This window comes from Falco punctatus (genome assembly GCF_963210335.1).
Source record: "Falco punctatus genome assembly, chromosome: 6".
NCBI classification, from domain to species: Eukaryota; Metazoa; Chordata; class Aves; order Falconiformes; family Falconidae; genus Falco; species Falco punctatus.
The window spans coordinates 89,593,972-89,613,962 of NC_137585.1; the positions used below are offsets into that span (position 1 = coordinate 89,593,972).

At 37.1% G+C, this 19,991-nt stretch overlaps 1 long non-coding RNA gene across 1 annotated transcript in view; it reads left to right on the forward strand.

Moving 5' to 3' along the window:
• Positions 1-19,991, forward strand: part of LOC308066626 — an 85,547-nt gene that overhangs the window by 18,254 nt on the left and 47,302 nt on the right. Inside the window, exon 2 of the long non-coding RNA XR_013929232.1 lies at positions 1-19,991. This exon is cut by the window's right edge and continues 47,302 nt beyond it. This is a non-coding gene — a long non-coding RNA (uncharacterized lncRNA).

Here is a 19,991-nt window from a genome sequence, read left to right on the forward strand (position 1 = left end):
CCATTCAGTCCTTGTTTGCACAAACCTTTTGCCTGCAGTTGAAGATCTAAGAGGAGACTGTTCTGTCCTTGTGCAGCACCTGGAATCTCTTGACCAAATCAGTTACTGGGCTGCCTAGATGACACTTAGGCCAAAACTCTATGATTAACGGAAAGAAACAGGCCCCACCAAACTACTTACTCTTTGCAAATACTAGAGGGGAGGGTGGTGGTACTGGTTTGCCTCTGTGCAAAAACTTTTGACATTGGTTTTCCAAGTCTGCAGAAGAAAAAAAAAAGACTTGTCTTGCCATGAATTTAACATTTCATTTCATTGCAATGCCTCTTACAGAGAAATAAATAAATAAATAAATAACAAGTACAGATAGCCTGCTGCTCTAGTTCTACAGTTTAAAATTGATTGTTTTTCTTTAATGTCTTGTCTGATATCTGTGGCTATTGCAAAGCATAAATCTGAAGCAGCATGTTTTTAAACTAGTCAGCATGTCTGGTGTGCTCTGAAACAATCACCCTTCACTTTGAACAGCTCAGCTCAGTCAGTGGGTCTTACGTTGCTACTTTTAAAGGAATGCAGACTGTGTCTTTTCCTTGAAATGAAGTGATATAAAAACTCATGTGAGCAATTCTTCAAGATGTAGTCAGAAATCTTTAGAAAAAGAACACCCTTAGAAAGTAAAACTAATCCTCTTAAAAGATTTTACCTTTTATGAACTTCAAACGTCGTTTGCTTTCTATTGTTAACAGAAGTGCCAGTACACTTTGGTTATTCTTACATTTAGAATAAATACTCTATAATTAACATAGATTGTTCTGCATATGTGGTAAAGGAAATCTCTACTTAGCACAAAAATATAATGTGGTTTTTACATTTATAAAATTTTTGCATTTATAAAAATAGCATAAATGATGACAGTATGAGGAACAAAAAGAGAAGTCAGTTCCCATCACATCTTTGCAAAATGGCCTCATATAGTGAAATCTTAGAAGCTCATGGGCAATCAAACATGACTAGTAATTTACATGTGATACTGAGGGATAAACAAGAAAATAAACCTTACAAGACTGAAATCTTATAATTAAATATAAAAATATCCATGTGGAAATATTGTGAAAAATAATTTTAAAACAAGAGCGAGATAACTCAAAATTAAAAATGGATCCTAACTGACCTGATGGTGCTGGTGGTAGCAACCTTATATTATGACTATAATTATCATAGTGGGTAGTAATATTAATCTTTGGGATACAACACAGATGTCCTATGACTTATTCTGGTGACTGAAGAGATCATGTGAGGTGTAAAATACTAACTTCTAGATTTAAATCCCTGATTTGAAATCATGTGATTTATTACCCTTGAGTCTATTGGGATGGCTTCTACCCTTTCCTCACGATAATGAAGTTTAAACTTTGACAGTAAAGAAATTAGAAGTCTCAGAGTGATAGCATCTTCTTGCTGAACACTCCGTGTAGATTTGCAAACATTTTTAGCATCTCAGTTGCCTTCAGTAAGGCTACTAAACCCAGTAGTTTTTCTAACAGACTACTTAGTGGCATCTAATGAGAACTTCTTCTATGTGCTCCTATCTAGAATCTTAATTCGTGTCAGGTAAGCCACAAAAACACAGTAAAATCTTGATAAAGATCAGAGTGGCATATTTTGAGTTCTCCATGTTCAATTTTTAGCTATTTGTGAAAATTAGCTTATTGATCTATGGGAAATATGAACAGTTTACATTAAAACATAAGTCTTTAAAAAGGATATATCTTCACATTAAGTCGGTGTTTCAGACAGGAAGCCTCATGTAAAGTTAAATGAGTCACCTGAGCAGTCACAGTAAGTGAGGCAAGAAAGGAGCACACCAAGTATAAAGTCCTGGGTCCACGGTGTAGTTGTTGAATTATTTTCCTAATTTAGGCAATCATTACATCCAAAAGTCTATTTCCAGTGTTCTGTGTAATCTAGTTGTAAATAAGCCTAGTGGCATGTTTGTTATCACGTATTTTTTAGAAAACTTGAATACATCCTATTAGGCCTTTCTGTAAGACAACAGATATTCAGACTATATTTTTCATGTAACTTTATTCACTGACTAAATAAGTCAGTACCTATATGATTGTTTAGATGATGACTGTAAATTCATATCATTTAATCAGAATTTCAAATGGAGTTAAGCATCTAATTTCTATCAATGAAATAAAAAATAATAAAGGATTTCCGTTAAGATATTTGATTTTTTAGATAACAGAATATTACATTTAACATGAGATTAGGTAATGAATATTCTTATATTATTATATATAAGCGATATAAGGGGAAAATATCTTCAAATTTCAGAATTTTAGAATTAAAATGTTCAGAGGTTTGTTTGTGAATTAATTTCTCTCTCAAAGAAGTTGGGAAAACAGTTTCTTTTTTCTTTTGTCCTTTTTGTTTCCAAGTCTCAACATTGTGTTTGTCAGCATCTGCAGAATTACTAACAAGTCTTGCAAAAACTGAGATTAATCACTGCTGTAACTGGTCCTTATCCAGCTAAAGTGGTGAAGGAAAAATACCTTGACTGTACTTCATTTCTCTTAGAGTTTAGAACATTAATAATATTCCCTGACTCAAAAGTTCTCTCTTAAAGAAACTGGGCTTCCTTTTCAATGGCTGTTTGTTTAGAAGAAATATCCAAACACTAAAGGAAGTGCTAGAAAAAATGGCAGTATCTAATTATTATACATCTAAGTCTCAGCAGGTATCCAAGACTCAATATCTGAGTCTAATACAGTTAATTCTAAAATTAATTTCTGATACACTTGAGATTAACAGCTTCAGATATTTTCTCCTTTTTATTATACAGGACTAAAAAAGTAGTAGTAGTAGCAGCAGTAGCAGCAGTAGTAGAGTTAGTAATAGTATTTCTGAATAAAAGACAGAAATTTGTATTGAACTTTTAGGTGTTCAAAGATGAGTGAGACAAATCACATCCATACATTGCTGTCAAGGTGCAATGAAGATTGTGGGAATAAATTTTACCAGTTTAAAAGTGAAAATCTGTACAGTAGTAAAATTATTGCTCATTAGAACTCCAGAAAACTAAGGTCATATATTAAATTTAAAGGAAGCCCAAGCACATTAAGCTATTCATAAGTAAAGGGAGCCTGTATATCTAACACTGCACAACAGCTTTCTCTCTTTCCTCCCTATGAACAGAGTTTTGAAATATAGTGACCAATCTCATAGATGACACCTTTTTTTATGGAGTATGATGTTTTGCTGACATACTAACCTATATTATTTTCTCCAAAGTACTATTTCCAGTGCTAAAATGGAAATCGAAGGTGTATTGTTCTGACCTTGTACCTATACTACTTACATAAGTGGCTGTCAGTGACTTAATAGCTCCTAATCCTTTGAGGAGCTTAACACCTCCTTCCCTCTGGGCTTTCTGTAGTTATTTAAATGTGACTATTGTTAGAAAATGTAATCTTTTTTTTCTTTTTCTACACAAATTACCTTTAATTCTACAAAGGAGAGTTCCTCTAAAGGCCTCCTTCAAGAGAAATCCATCTGTTATTCTCCCAGATGGTCAATGACACAGTAAGAACATTATACCTCTTTTCTGCTGTCCCCCAAACTATGAAGGATTCAGCAAACAGAATCAAGCTGAAATCCTAACCACAACCACAAAGGGATCTGCTGAAAGAAGTCAAGTCCAGGTCTCTTGGAATCAAAATTACTTAATTCCCCATCACCATCCTGTGACTCAGGGCTTTCAGTCAGCCTGCTTGCAAGCTGGCTGGTTGTAGAGTGATACCAGGGATCAGCAAACCTCTAAAGATACAGATCCTTTCAAAAGCATGGACACTTTTTCTTCATTGTGTATGTGGATACAGTTCTGTCTGAAGACTGAATTCATACACATAATATGCCAGCACCCGTGGAAACTCATAAAAATGATACATGCAAATAACTGACTGAAAATAAGATGATACACTTTTGGCTCTAACTCAGTCCCTTGGGAAATCTTTTGCTTCTCTTTTTGCTCATTATTCCTGTTGTTTGGTTGCAATATCACCGTAGTAAGTTTGTTATGCTTATCTTATTTAGTTGGGTTTTTTGTGTTTTTTTTGAAAGCAACATTCCTAACTCAGATACTGAAGATTAAAAAAGAAATTAATCTTTGATATGTGTCTACTTTCTGCAGATATAAATAGCATCAACAGCATTTCATATTTTTCTTTCTTAATGAGTTCAAATCATCCTGGTATCTGCTCCAAGTACTTAACTATATGGTGAAAAATAAATCTTATTATAGTAGAATCTTTCTGTTTTTTTGAAAAAGGTTTAAAAAAAAAAAGTAAGAAGATAACATTTTTAAGGCAGCAACTCTAGCAGCACTGACCTAAAGTGTTCATGACAACTCACGAAATGTCAGTTCTTTGAGGATGAAAAGTAAAAGCCAAGAAGTGGTATTGTTGTCCTGTGGGCTTAAAAAGAGTTATGGATTTAAGTTCCACAGAAAAAGTTGTCAAAATATGTAGCTCAGATTTTAATACAAAGGAATGCAGTAAAAATAATAACAAATTAGATACAGAATGCATCATTTTAGTATTCAACTATTATGAGAAGTATTAGGTAGAACATTTTTGGAAGAGTGACTTTTTTGGTATAATATAACTTTCATTATCTTCTTTTGTATCAGTTCTCAGCTTTACATTCACTAATATTTCCTTTACTGTTATCACACTAAATAATGTTTATTTTTATAGTAACACGTAACAAAGAGAAAGATCCAGAAGTACTAACCACCTACAAAGTGATTAAGTGATATGTTTTACTTTCTATTCTATATTTGAGAAAAAATTATTTTAGAAGGCAGCAATATGCTTTTTATTTTTATGGCAGTGAAGTGCCATGCAAAGCTGTACTGCTGTATGAGTACATCTTTATGATGAAGAGTATTATGCCTACATAAAGCCATAGAAAGAAAAGACATGAAGCAAGCACTTTCTTATTAATATATTGAGAGAAGGGTGCTTTCATGCTTTTATCCTAGAATCATTTAGGTTGGAAAAGACATTTGAAATCATCATGTCCAACCATTAACCCAGGACTGCCAAGTCCATCATTAAACCACAAAAATAAGCACCATATCTACAAGTTTTTTGAACACTTCCAGGGACAGTGATTCTACCATGCCCCTGGGCAACCTGTTCCAGTGCTTGACCACCTTTCAGAGAAGAAATCTTTCCTAATATACAAACTAAACTTCTCCTTGCTGAACTTGAGGCCCTTTCCTCTCTCTCTGTAGCTAGTTATCTGGGAGAAGAGACCGACCCCCCATTGCCTACAGCCTCCTGTCAGGCAGTGGTAGAGAGCAATAATGTTCCCCTGAGCCTTCTCTTCTCCAGACTACACAACCCCAGTTCCCTCAGCTGCCCTTCATAAGACTTGCTCTTTAGACCCTTCACCAGCTTTACTGCCTTTCTCTGGACACGCTCCAGCACCTCAATGTCCCTTTTGAAGTGAGGGACTAGAAACTGAACACAGTATAGAAGGTTGGGCCTCATCAGTGCCGAATACGGTGAGACAAGCTCTGTCCTAGTCCTGCTGGCCACACTGTTTTGAATACAAGCCAGGGTGGTATTGACTTTCTTGGCCCCCTGGACACACTGCTGGCTCATGTTCATCCAGCTGTTGACCAGCACCCCCAGGTCCTTTTCTTACAGGCAGCTTTCCAGCCGCTCTGCCCCAGACCTGTAATGTCTCATCAGGTTGTTGTGACCCCAAGCAGACATATGGTAGGTTGAAGTCCCCCATGAGAAAAAAGACTAGTGATCTTGAAACTTCTCCTGGTTGCTTGTAGAATCTTTCATCTGCCTTTTCAGCTTGGTTGGGTGGTCTATAACAGACTCCCATCATTATATCTGCCTTGTTGGCCTTCCGCCTGATTCTTACCCATAAACACTCAACCCTGTTGTCACCACCATTCAGCTCTAGGCAGTCAAAACGTTCCTAGACATACAAAGCTACCCCACCACCTCTTCTCCTCATTTATCCTTTCTGAATAGTTTGTAGCCATTCGTTGCAGCACTCCAGTCATGTGAGTTATCCCACCGTGTTTCCATGATGGTGACTATGTCACAGTCTTCCTGCTGCATGACAGCTTCCAGCTTCTCCTGTTCACTGCCCATGCTTAGGGCATTGGCATAGATGCACTTCAGCTGTGCTATCAATCTCACCTCCAACCCTGGCATGTCACCCCCAAGCTTATCTCTAACGAGTTTGGGTTTATTTCCTTCCCCCTTCAAACCTAGTTTAAAGCTCTCTCGATGAGCCCTGCTAACTCCTGACCAAGGGTCCTTTGCCCCCTTCAAGACAGGTGAACCCCAGCTTTTGCCAGCAGGCCTGGTGCCATGTAAACTGACCCACAATAAAAAAAAAAAAAAATTAATTGTAGCCATTGACACCAGGCCTGGAGCCAGATATCGATCTGTGTGATCTTCTGTTTACGTGCCGCATCATTCCCTGCAACTGGCAGGGTAGAAGAAAACACTACTTGTGCTCCTGATCCCTAAACCAGTCACCCCGAGGCTCTGAGGACTCTCTTGATTGCCCTCAGACTTCTTTCTTGTCATTGGGACTTCATCACTGCCCACTTGGAAGACCATTAATGAGCAGTAATCAGAGGGCCACACCAGACAAGGGAGTTTTCTAGTAACATCCTTTACCTGGGGCTCCAGGGGGAAAACAGACTTTATCTTCAATTCCATAGTTGTCAGGTGGGTAATTTCACCAGCAAAATGTTGAAGGTCAGATATTTTTTTCCCTCTTCCTTTATACTTCAATGAAAAATGTTAACTTTATTGGGTTCTTTTAATTTTCTTAGTTAGGCAAAATGACCTCATTACACACTTGCTGAATCAGGTTACTGAATAAATGACATCATGCAGGACAAAAGTTAACAATTGCAGTATCCCATCAAAGAGTTTATATTTGCATTTAAAGTCATTTGAAACACAAATCTGAATTATTAAATGTAAGTCAGCAGAGTTAAATCCAGTCTGAATTCCCTCCTTAATTACCTGGATAAATGTATTTGAGTCTTTTCAAGACAGGAACATTCATTTACAAATCAAAGAGATTTTTTCTTAGTCTTCAGGCAATCCAGCCTTTTGAAGTCTGTAGCCTTAAAATCTAGAGTAACAATTAACTGTAAGAATAAGTTATCAATACTACAGAAAATACTGGGTGCTAGAAAAGTTCTTATGGCTGCTCATGCATTAGATAAAGACTTAAACCCAGTCTTAGAGACTATGCAAATCCTGTTTCATGACATTTTGCCTAAGGATTTATGACTATTTTTCATCACTTCTCTTATTTTGCAGAGTCCAGGGGACACCAGTAGTAAAAGGACCATTGAAAACGAAGTGAAAAGCTTTCAACGAATTCTTGCTACTTGTTTGGGTAAAAGCCAGTACGAGCATTGCTCAGTGTGTACCAATCTGTTAAGCTGTTATTATTGCTATAATACAGCTCGCAACACACATAACTGTTGGTAGTTAAAACCCCTGAGTACCTATGAAAACACAATTTTACCTTCCATTATTTTAAAAATATTTTTATATATAACTTATTGACATAAAATGTTGCACCAACAGGGCTTCAGGATGTGAATTTAAACAAGTATTTTATGGAGTTGTGAACCTTTGCTTAGGAACAAGTTATACCAAATCAAAGATTGCCATCTTACTGTGAGTCAATTATCTTACAAGTTAAATAAGGCCATGGTGTATGTACATTATGACGATTTTTGCTTTTGTAATGCAGCTTCTCATTCCCCTATTTGTAAAGTATGTGAAAACATGTAAAGTATACGAATGCAGACGGTGTCTATCAATTAATTAGGACTAATTACTGCTCATTGTACACAATATTAAAAAAGCATAAATAATATTTTTTTTTAAATTATTTCATGGTTGAGATATCTCAGGGTAGCCCCTTACCTCATGCAGTGTTCTGGTGCGAACAAGAATATTACATTTGTAGCAGAAGGTGGTGGATTGATGCATACTCATGGTTCACTCCCATCATTGACACAGGAACGAACATGTTCATGTGTACAAGAATTAGTCTTTCATTTTATTTAGGAGATTTTAATGAAATCTAACATACATCATTTCACATAGTTCCTTCAACAGTACATAAAGAGTGCTTCTGTGTAGAAAATATTTTTCTTTTTCTTTTTTTTATAACATATAAAAAGATAGTTTTAATTCATAGAAACTGGTAACTGAAGTTTCCACATTTGACAATATGCTAGAAATGTTCCACGTCATTTAAACAAAGCTGAGGAAAATAAATTTCAGTCAATGTTTTTTATTTTATTCTTAAGAGGATTTTACCCACTCTTCTACAAAGATTATAAGGAATATTATAAGGTATACACATCCCATCCCACTACCAGATGTTATTTTATGTTCATGTAACCACAGATGAAGAGCTGTGACCTAGTCATCTAAAATTCTACATTATGATACTAAAGAAAAAAAAGCATCACATTTGACACTGACCACAATTGGATTTTTCAGATATCTTAGTTTGCCTGGAAACATCCTGAAGAAGAATAAACAGAGGCAGGCCTGCAGGGTCTCTGGAAAAGGAAGTGTCTAGGCAACTAAAATAAAACTGGGATTCTATTTTCAAATTCTCTATTGATGTGTCATGCATATGGACATGTTACCTCATCCGTATTTTTTTTCTTCTATCCTTCACTAGTTTCATATTTTTAAACTGTGAACTCTTTATGGCAGCCATAGTCCTGTATGAAGTGTGCAAAAAGAGGCTTCTTGAGGATTATTATGTGTAACTGGAATTGAACTGACAACTGGAATAGAAATAAATAGTAAGTAAAGGATCTTGGGCTGCATCCACAGGGGCATTGCTAGCAGAGATAGACATGTGATCATGCCATTCTATCAGAGCTTGTCAGGCCACACCTTGAGTACTGTCCAGTTCAGGTCCTGACAATTTAAGGAAGATGCAAATTGACTGGAGAGGATCCAAAGGAGGGTGACAAAGATGATCAAAGGGCTGGAGAACCTGACCTGTAAGGAAAGACTGAGGAAGTTAGGTCTCTTTTGCCTGGAGAAAAGAAAGCTCAGGAAGGACCTCATTACAGTATTACAGTACTTGAAGGGCAGCTATGAAGAGGACGGAGGTTCTCCTCTCTCTTCACAAGGAACCACATGGAGAAGATGAGGGGCAATGGGTACCAGTTGCACTGGGAAGGGTTTCATCTTGATAGAAGAAAGAAATTTTTTACATGAGAACAATCAATCCCTGGAACATGGTAGAGTGTTTTCAAGATGCAGTTGGACCTCACTGGAGGTTTTCAAGATGCAGTTGGACAAGATGCTAGATAACCTCATCTAGGCTACCTTTCCTGTGAAAGGTTGAATCAGATGATCTTTTGAGGTTCCTTCCAAGCTGGACTATTCTAAGATTCTAAAAATCAATAACACGTCTGCTTTTCTTGCTCTCCTTTCTCCATTTTTATTTGCCAAAGTTCTCTTGCATTTGTTCATTTCTTATCCTCCATGACACAGCGTGGAAGGGATAGTAAAAGCCTTTTCTAATGACAGCAAATAGCATCACCTACCTATTTAATCAGGTGGTAGGGGTAGCATTTTGTTTGGAAAACACAACTTATGGTATCTGTAGCACGTGGAGACAGTGGGTTGTTTGACACTGATAATGTGCAGCTGTGGCCTTGCTTTGACAATGTGCAGCTGTGATCCTGGAGCAAAGAGGTAAATAACTTTGAGGGAGTGTGGGAGGATGAAGCAGAGACAAGGAGGAGTGTGATCTGGCCTCTGGAGGATGGGGAAACAGCATGGACAGCAGAGAGTAGCCGGTGGTGGGCAGCAGTGGGTTGCATGGACAGTAGAGTTTGACCAATGATAAAGCTTTTGGCAGTGTATGTACAAGCTATAAACTTATTGAAGTTGTGGCTAGCTAATATAAAGGTCTTTGCTTCATAATCCTTGCAACATCCATGCCTCCACAAGGGATAAAAGACTTAAAAGCTTCAAGGTGTGCTGTGGTCAACAAGAATTTATTACTGTTGTAACAGTTTTGTTTGCTGGATTCTTTCAACTTCTACAAATGTCATTAATAGTGTTTTATTAAAAATATAAATTACACTTCTTCCCCATAATCTCACCATTTTTGCTTTTTGCTTTTTGTTTACCATATGCTGTCTTGGAAACTTCTCAAATGTTTATGTTTCTAGACTCCAGGAAATTTCAGAGTTATGATAGAGCCCACAAAGTGGGCCAAAAGAAATTATCTGGGCTAGAATAAAAATTCTGGAGTGGATCGTGATCTTGTTTTGACTGTTGTGTATAGGTATGTTCTTTCTTTAATGGAAAAGGCAGTTGACAATGTGGATTAATTTATAATCTTAATTAAGACTAAGTCCCAGATTCATGTCACAAACTTGAGTTGCTACAGTCAAGAGGTTAGAGGCTTCACTGGCTAAAGAAACCAGTAGGTACCTTCAGAGTACAGTCCGATGGGCAGATGATACCATACCTGCCAGAAAGATCTATTGCTGTTCAGTTACTGAGACACATTGTTTAGCAACATTAATCACAACAATATGGGTTTGTTATTTATACTTTAACATAGAGGTCAGCTGTTATCTCTTTTAATATTACATCAACTTGTCTTCCACCAGAAGCCTTTAATTCCAGCCTGGAAAAAGGCAAGAACAGATCATCTCAAAGTTTTCAAAGAGTTTTTTTTGCAACATAAATCCTGAACATGTCATTTTAGTTTTAGTAAGAAATCCCAGTAGACTATCCATCAACGGTAATGTTGACATCTAGCAAGGACTAAGTAAAGTTAGGGATATTTAACATCTTTTAAAGATTTGTAGTTGTTTCATGTTGAGAACTTCAGAATGCTTGCACTTTAGAATAGATTCTCAAATGATTGAGGTGTTTCTATATCTGTAAGGGAAATATTTGAAATGTAATTTGGATATTGTTGCAGAGGAGTGGTAGTGCTTTCTGCCACTGGCCTATTTCAGATATATATATATATATATATATATATAATAGTTAAGAATTGCTGTATAAGATTATACCTTCATTCCTGAGTAGGTCTCCTATTCTGTCGATATCCGAACACTATCCACACCCTGAGATATGGAGAAAAATTTCAGTGAATGTGAAAAGCCTGCAACAGTGGGAAGTGATTTTAAAATATGGCTACCTACCATATCTCTACTGATTAAGAGTAGAAATGAATATGTGATTTGGTATGCTTTCTCAATATTATTAGTATTTATAAGATTGCTTTTTGTGAAGTTATTCTTTTTCATTTGAAGCATTTTAGAAACTGATTAAACATGCCAAATATTCTGCTTTATAGGTGAAGGTAGAAACTCTGGATTTACAGTTACATTTCACCAGGCTTGACTAGGAGAGGCTTCTAAGGTAGTTGAAATTATTTATTTACTAGAAGTGCTGGCCTTCTCCCAATTGCTAGAGAAGTAGCCCAGACAACTGACTAATATATGCCAAATTTTCACGTGGCTAAAATTTTGCAAGAGGACTCCCAGCAGCAATAATTTTTTAACTTTTCTTTGCACATTTTTTTGTACATACATTTGCATCTTTTTCTGTTTTTTCCCCATCAGCCTAAGTATGCCTTACTGCTTTTTATCAGCCGTTGAGTTCTTTAATACAAGGTATTTCTTTTGTAGTGTTACAAAACTGACTTACCAAATTATCAAGTCTTGTTAAGATTTGTAGCAGATCAAAAAGCAAATGGCCTTAAGATCAGTGAAATATGATCCGACAGATAACAATACATAAATAGGAACTTTCATAAACTATGTTCTACTCTCTTGTCTATACAGAACTTGAAGCCTGGTTGTCATTCTATTTAGGCCAAGGACTAAATATATATAATTTTATATTTTCTTTTTTTAATCTTCATTCTGAATGTTCTGTATTTTCCCATTGTTTTTTACTGCTGAAAATACCAGCTATGCTGATTAATCACCAGGCAGACCCTGTGCTTACCCAAAACATCCTAGCTTCCCAGATATATCCTGCTCAGTAAATCTTGGTCTTTTAACAGCACTCACAGTATGTGGGGCTGTCTGGAATTTTATTAAATTGCCATTAACAACAATATATCATTCTCCAGCTCTGGTGCATGTTTTAAAGAAGCCAAATAATCAAATTGTGTGCTTCAAATTTGGTTTAAAAAAGAACATCATTGGAAGTTCTGGGCTGAATTATTGCAGCGTAAGTTTTGTCTGCATGAGTTAAAAGATTGTGGTGCCCACACTTTTACTGCTCATCGTCTAAGCTCTTTAAAAATAATTTACCAGAAGATATTTAGCAGCATCTGTTTTCTTTTGGGATTTACTTTCATACTGGAAATATTTCTAGCATATTTTTTTAGTTTTTATTGTGCAAGTTATAATATCCGTGGATTGCTATGGACATAAACAGTTATATCAGTCTATTAACCTCTGAAATACTTAAGAAACCCTGTAAGAGTCAAATAAGGGGTGGAAGGGAGAGTAAAAAAATGAAGCATATACAGAACAGCTGCTGGTCTTTCACTCTACACAATATTTAACTAGGTCAACAAAGAAGTAAAAAATATTTGCATCTGTAATTAGATTTTCAAAAGCTGGTAGGCTTGTTCTCTCATTGAATAATTACAGCTAAAGTTATGGGCACTTGATTGTCGTTCTGGCAGCCAAAAGAGGATATAAAACCCTTTGTTGACAGTATATCAAAGTATATAGTCCAAGAACAAACAAATGTCATTTTCTGTTTCAGGAGATATATATTTATATATATATATATGTGTGTGTGTGTAATCACTTAGGTGGGAGTGAACAAATCATCATATGTAGAGCTTATGTCCTATCTTTGATACTCACAACACTATTTTTACTATGACTAAATATGCAAAATCTCCAGAAGTTCATGTTTTGTCTTATACACAATAATGCATTATGTCTGAATAACACAAAAATGATCAAATATTTATCCAGCCTTTACCAAAACAGTATGAACTTCATAATTCTAAAGTTTATTTAGTATAATTTTATTATTTATTTTATTCTAATATCTACCTAGAATCCTTTAAACATGAACAAAGATATTGATATATCATCTTTGAAAGGTCATGGAGAACAGGAGAGGTGCTTGAGGACTGGAGGAAAGTCAATGTCTCTCACATCTTCAAAATGGGCAAGAAGGAGGACCCAGGAAACTACTGGTTGGTCAGCCTCACCTCCATCCCTGGAAAGGTCATAGGACAGCTCATCCTGGAGGTCAATTGGAAGCATGTGGAGGAGAAGAAGGTCATCAGCAACAGTCAACATGGATTCACCAAGGGGAAATCATTCCTGACCAACCTAATAGCCTTCTGTGATGGAATGACTGGCTGGGTAGATGAGGGGACAGCCTTGGGAGAGTCTTGGATGTTTTCTGCCTTGACCTCAGCAAGGCTTTTGACACTGTCTCCCATAACCTCCTCATAGGTAAGCTCAGGCAGTGTGGGTTAGGTGAGCAGACAGTGCGGTGGGCTGAGAACTGCCTGAATGGCAGAGCTCAGAGGTTGTGATCAGCAGCGCAGAGTCCAGCTGGAGCCCTGTAGCCAGCGGTGTTCCCCAGGGGTCAGTGCTGGGTCCGGTCCTGAGCAACTTACTCATCAACGACCTAGATGAAGGGACCAAGTGCACACTCAGAAAGTTTGCTGATGATACAGAACCGGGAGGAGTGGCTGATACACCAGAAATCTGTGCTGCCATTCAGCCAGACCTGGACAGGCTGGAGAGTTTCTAGTAAAAGAAAAGTTGAAAAGTTTCTGGTGACCGTTGTATGCTCAGGGTGTTAGCAGACAATGAGTTGGAGAGATAAACTTGTTACAGACTTACAGCCAGTAATATGAATCTGGAATATTTACACTCATTAAAACCAGATTTGCTCTAGGTATAGCAGCATGAAGGTCCATAAACAGCCATTAAAACAGAAGAAGCCGAGAGTGGGAAAGCCAATGTATATACGCCAAGTAGCAGATTAGAAAGAAGCAGAGAAAAGCCCTAAAGAAAGCTGAAAGAAAATTACTGTTGCATACTAGCATTAAATCAGCAAAGGAAAAAAACACTGATGCTAAACTGGCCAAGAACAGAAAAAGGGAGAGTAAGAAAAAAAAAAAAAATCAGATTTGCAGCAATCAACAAAACTGAAGGAAATGCCCTACACTCTGAAAGACAGGAAAAACAGAATGGAACTTTACATCTGGCTGTTAAAGCAAGAAAAGGCTGTTGTGGAGTCCAGTGTGGGATTCCTCAAGTGAACAAGAGCAGTCTTTTTTGTAAAGTAACAGAACACTCTGCATGCTCCAGGGCTGATGTGCATGTGACATAAAAACCTCACAGAATCACAGAAAAACGGAAAGGAAAGGAAAAAGAGAGAGGAGAGAGGGAAGAAGAGGTGGAAGGAAAGGAAGAATGGAAGAGAAATTAAAAGGAAGCGAGGGAGGGAGGGAGGGAGGGAGGAAGGAGAAAGATGAGAAGCAGGAAAGGAGGTAAAGATGAAAATGAGAAAAAAGGAAAAGGAAGAGTAAGCAGAAATTTTTAAGATCCCTTAGGACTTGACATACTTGAAGGATCACACATCTTTGCCAATATCTTATTTCCTAAAATTGTCTTTGAGACTGTTTCTAGGTCAAGACTGTTTCACTGTGCATCAAGCTGCAGACTGCAAAGTCCAACACAAAGGTCCACTTAGAATTATTAAAAAAAAGAATCTCAGGAGACTTAGACTAATTGATGAATGGTAATACTAAATCAACAGTTAAAGAAACACATATCATGTCAGAACTATGAAGCATTCCAGAAGAACACATCAAGGACAAAAAAATACAAAATTATACTTCCCCTTTTTACAGAGCCAGAGTAAACATCTTCCACCTAGACAGATGCAATCAAGTGATAATAAATTATTTCATCCATTTTCAGCAAGTCATCCTGTTCAAAGTTAATCCACATGCAACAGTTTTAAGCTTACTAAAACTTTCTTTACATGTTGTGAAATTCTATGAATAGTAGTAGTCGGTGTCAGATCACATTTCAAGTATAAGAAATGCCTATACTTTCACAGCTTTGTGAATTGTATAGTTTGTTTCTGAATTTGTTAATGATTTTAAACAAAGGTCTATCTTGAAATCCATCTTATCTTGAAGCAGATAATACAATGATCTCTTATCCCAACCTGAATAACGCAGTATCACTGCATCAGAAAAAAAAATATTAGTACAATAATGTGAGATTTGATTGAATATTTTGAGACTTGAGTAAGAGTTCATATTGATTATTTTTTAAAAAAATAAAGGTATGTTAGTTCTTCATGTAATCTTGTTCACTTCATCCCGAGATTCTTCTAAGCATATTACATTTTGTATATTGAAGGATTGTGTAATCTGAAACGATGACTGCTAAAATTAACTTTGTCAGTTTAATAGCCCAATTGTACAAAACTTTCTTAAATCGTGACCACATTTTTCATAATCAGACCCTAATCCTGCAAGCAGAATATGTGTTTTCTTGCAGGTCTGGCTTTGGTCCTACTGCATCATCAGATGCCAACTTCATGTTCTTGTATTCTGCATTAAATGAGATTTTCAATAACTACTGGCATTTTCATTTCTTTATAATAAAAATAAACTAAATGGACTAAATAAATAATGCATTCCTGTGCTATGCTTGTCATGCTTAGTTTATTTAAATCCTGAAATTTAAACTAATTTTCTGATTTTTCATATCCTTCTGTCAGTTTATCCATCCATTTTTGCACCTTTCACTCCTATGATATTTGAGCACCTAGCATAAATTGCAGAGAAAATTGATGTAAACCTGTTCTGAGGTGTGCCTAATTTTAGCTGATTTAACTTCCTGAATCATTAAGCTTACATTTTTTTAGTGGGGCTATAAACTGCTCTCTGGGATTCTCACTTTCACCATAATTTTGTACAATGACATCATGCAGGCAGTTATATATATATTTACAGGAGAAGATTCAGTTCTCTTTGAAAATATACACTTGCTTTCTTGGACTTGTTCGTCTTAATTTTTTCATGTTGTGAGTAATCTGCTGTTTAAAACGATAAGACCTTTTAAGTGTTTAAAAAGACCAAATGAAGAACATTTAGCAGATATATGCAAAATAGCCAACATAGCTGCTGAGAGAATGCAGGTTGTTTTTCCTATTGAAACTGAGTCTTGCCTCTCAGCCTTTTGTACCTGGAACTTCTTGCTAAACTTGATATTATTATTTATAAAATATCTTCTGGCAAACTCTACCAATCATCTGGGATGGCTGAAGTATGAAGATGGGATAATCAAGTCAAAGATGTCTCTGTTCTCCTTTTTCCCTTTGTAATTTCATACCTCATCTCCGAGTGATTCATTAGCTATATGTTATTGGCTTTCCTCTTTTCCATATTTTTTTTTTGAGACATTGCTGTTCTAGCCACTGTAAAAAAAAGTGACCTAACTCTACAGAGAGCACCCTTCAAAAGAGCCCAAGAAAACCAAAATAAGAAAATGGGCAAAAAAGCCTACATCAATCCCACAGGGAAGCTGGTAAGGGGAGGTTGCTGCCTGAATGGCTCAAGTGGAGCCAGATCAGGACTACATCTAGTAAAAATCTAGGTAAAAAGCTGAAGCAGTCCAACAACGTTTACATAGCTACAGCACCAGTTAACAGTTGCAATCATTAATGTTAATCAGAAGCTGTGCTTTGTCATTATTGTTACCAGAAGTGTACATCTGGAAGCTAGAGGAAAGCAACAGACTATAAATAAATGGAAGTCAAACTTAGGCTGCTATTTAGGTCCAATAACTAAGGAAAGCTGGCAAGAGTTTGTAATATACAAAGAGTTTTCCAGCAAAAGTCCTTCCCTTTTTCTCCTTGCTCCATGCTAGGCTGTGTTATCCATGAATTGTGGATCCCTATGGCAGGACTGCATTCGCTGTCAGCAGGAGACATGACTGTCTCTACCTACTTGCTCTGAGAGGAGGATAAGTAATTGTTTACTGCTTCGCACACAGATCCATAACTCATGCATGTACTACCAGAGGTCTTGTTCCTCATTACCGTTCCCTCCATCTGTATGTTCTTCCAGTAACTGTCTGGTCTTTAAGTAAAAGCTAAAGAGGCAATTTAGCAATCAGTCATATTGCAAATGTAATTTTGGGAAATGATGCAATTCAAGACATTTTTGAATTATACTTTTTTATTTGTGGAACAGAATTAGACTCTGAGTTACTACTGACAGAATGAATCCTTTCTTATTACTTCTTCCTGCTATATAGGCTTTTATTATTGTTTTGTATGGACCACATGGGACTAAATTCTAAAATTTATGGATGTCATATTTATAGTACACGTCAGTGAACAAGTATCAGGAAACATCAGTTTTATAGGGGAATTAAATGAGGTTGTTATAGCAAAATTTATTGTTTAATCCGCAAAAGCTCCATAGACTTCAAAGGTTAGACCACCAAGTAATAAAGATAGAACATCACAATCATAATCTCAATAAGCAGTATAACATGGCCATAAAATAAAAATAGACAGAAAGTGACAGAAATATACAGGTATGCCCAATATCATTTCCAGTTCTATTAACTTTGTCTATGAATCTGGACTGTGATTACTGAATTATAGGCTGTCAGAAGTAGATTTTAAGGTTTCCTTCCTTCTTTTCTCCCTTTCCCTTCCATTTCCAGAGACCTAATTTGAAAACACACTTTGCCTTTGCAAAATGTAAGAGGTGGATCCTGTAGACTGTGGAAACGGTCTCTGGTTGAACAAAAAATGAAGCCTCACAGCTTTCCAGCAAAATTTATTGTGCTACCGAATAGCCTGTGTATTGCTCTCTATTCACCATAAGACTAGGGCTCTCTAATGGTATGTAAATGGATGTAAAACAATGACCAGGCCACAAGGGCAATTGGCAGCAAGGAAACACAATGTTGCATTAAACACTGGCATATAAATTTATGTTCTAGATTTTTAAAAACAGTCAACTGATGAGCCAGCAAACTCCAGCACTGTGTGATGTTGGCTACTTCATTAATAATATGCAATGCATTAAGTAGCTAGATCATAAATGAAGATAATGGTGTCCTCCAGGGACGTACCTGCAGCTGCATGTACACTGTATTGTTGATTCAACCTGAGGACACTTTAAGGCCATAGTTGCCAACCACAAGTATTGTGTACCCATTTGAGCACCCAGTGGAGCATGGCAGTACCCGAGATGGCATAGCAAGGCTTGCTGTCTTGAGGGCACCATGGTCTTAAATGCACATGTGAGGATACCTCACACGCAGTGCGGACAGTGCAGGCTCCTGGCCACCAGCATCTCAGGTACCTCAAACCCATCTCCAGGCCTGCCCAGCAGCACGCCCCTTGCCAGGTCACTGCAGCAGGCTGAGTGGCCAGCATGCCTGAGTGATGTCCATCAACCTAGAAACTCCATGATGGGTGTAGAATGGACCATGATTACAAAACATCTGCCTCAACAGCCAGGAATCTCCTGCTGGGGACATCTTCTGGCCCACTGAGGATAGCCTTCACACGCTTTTCCATGTAGAAATTGTGGGGTAGAAGAAAGGAATCCGGGTGTAAGGTCCGTATGAGAAGACTCCTCCAGGGTGCCAATGAAGAGGCAAGACCTGGCCATATTGCAGCACCTGCCAAGAGCACACGTTGTAAAGGATTTTATTGTAGTTGTTCTGCTGACAGTAACCTAAAAATAATAAAGAGAGAAATTTATACAACAATTGATTTTAAGTGCACACATAGTGAGACAACCTAATATCATAGAAGGTAGAAAAAGGTTAAAATTGCCATCTCTACAATTTTGGCCAATTATCTGTTACACACTTAATGTGTGTGGCTTTAACCTGCACGCACTACATTGCAGCTGTTCCACTTTTGCATCTGACAAAATTTTTACATGACTTTGTATCAGTCCAAGTTTTCTGTTTAATCGGTTGCTTCCCCCAGCCTGTACTCAGATGTCACAACAAGCAGCATGCAGGTGACACACAGACAGAGGACCTGAGCTGCCAGAGGCTGACTGCTCCCTCAGTAACACACCCCAAGGCTGCCCAGTGCTGAGGCACAGCAAGCCTAGGAGACAGTCTCCCAGAATTACAGCTTTGTTGTGCTCCTCTCAAAATATTCATGAATTGTAGAGAGATATATTCAAATATTTCTTGTGGAGGTTTTCAACACACACGGCCTTCGTGTTCCGAAAAACATCAAGATTTATATTGTGTCTCACCCTGCATATTACTGAATCTGCTTTTTGTGTTGAATAAATATCAATGTTTACATCAACAGAACTGAATATCTTCCTAGTACAGACAGAAGACTGAAATGATTCAGAACACCCTGCATTCTGCTAAATGCATGAAGGCTCTGACGAAAAATAATTTAATACAATAGAATAACAGGTCTCTAAATTCCAATGGGTATTAGTGATCTCAGTGTTACAAGCATAAAACATTTAAGTCATTACTAGGACTGCATCTTTTATCTGCAATGAAAAACTGTTTTTCCTTTCTGTTGTATTGTGATCGTGATTGTCACCCCTGCAAGCTATGAGGTAATATGGTAACTAATAAGAAAAGCAATAGTTTTTATATTTTTTTTTTTTATATAACTACCGTCTGAAAAGGCTATGAGGTATATCTGGTGTTAGTCCAGTTCTAAATAGTTGAAGTAGTTTAAATGCTGTTACTGGGGGCGGGGGGGAACTTAGAAATATGATTTAATTTTTAACTAGTATGAAAAATTACTATACGCCTCTCACCTCCTCCCAGGACTGCACAGGAGGGAAAATTTCTCTGCTATCAGCTCAGGAACTGCTGCAGGAGCAAGTACACC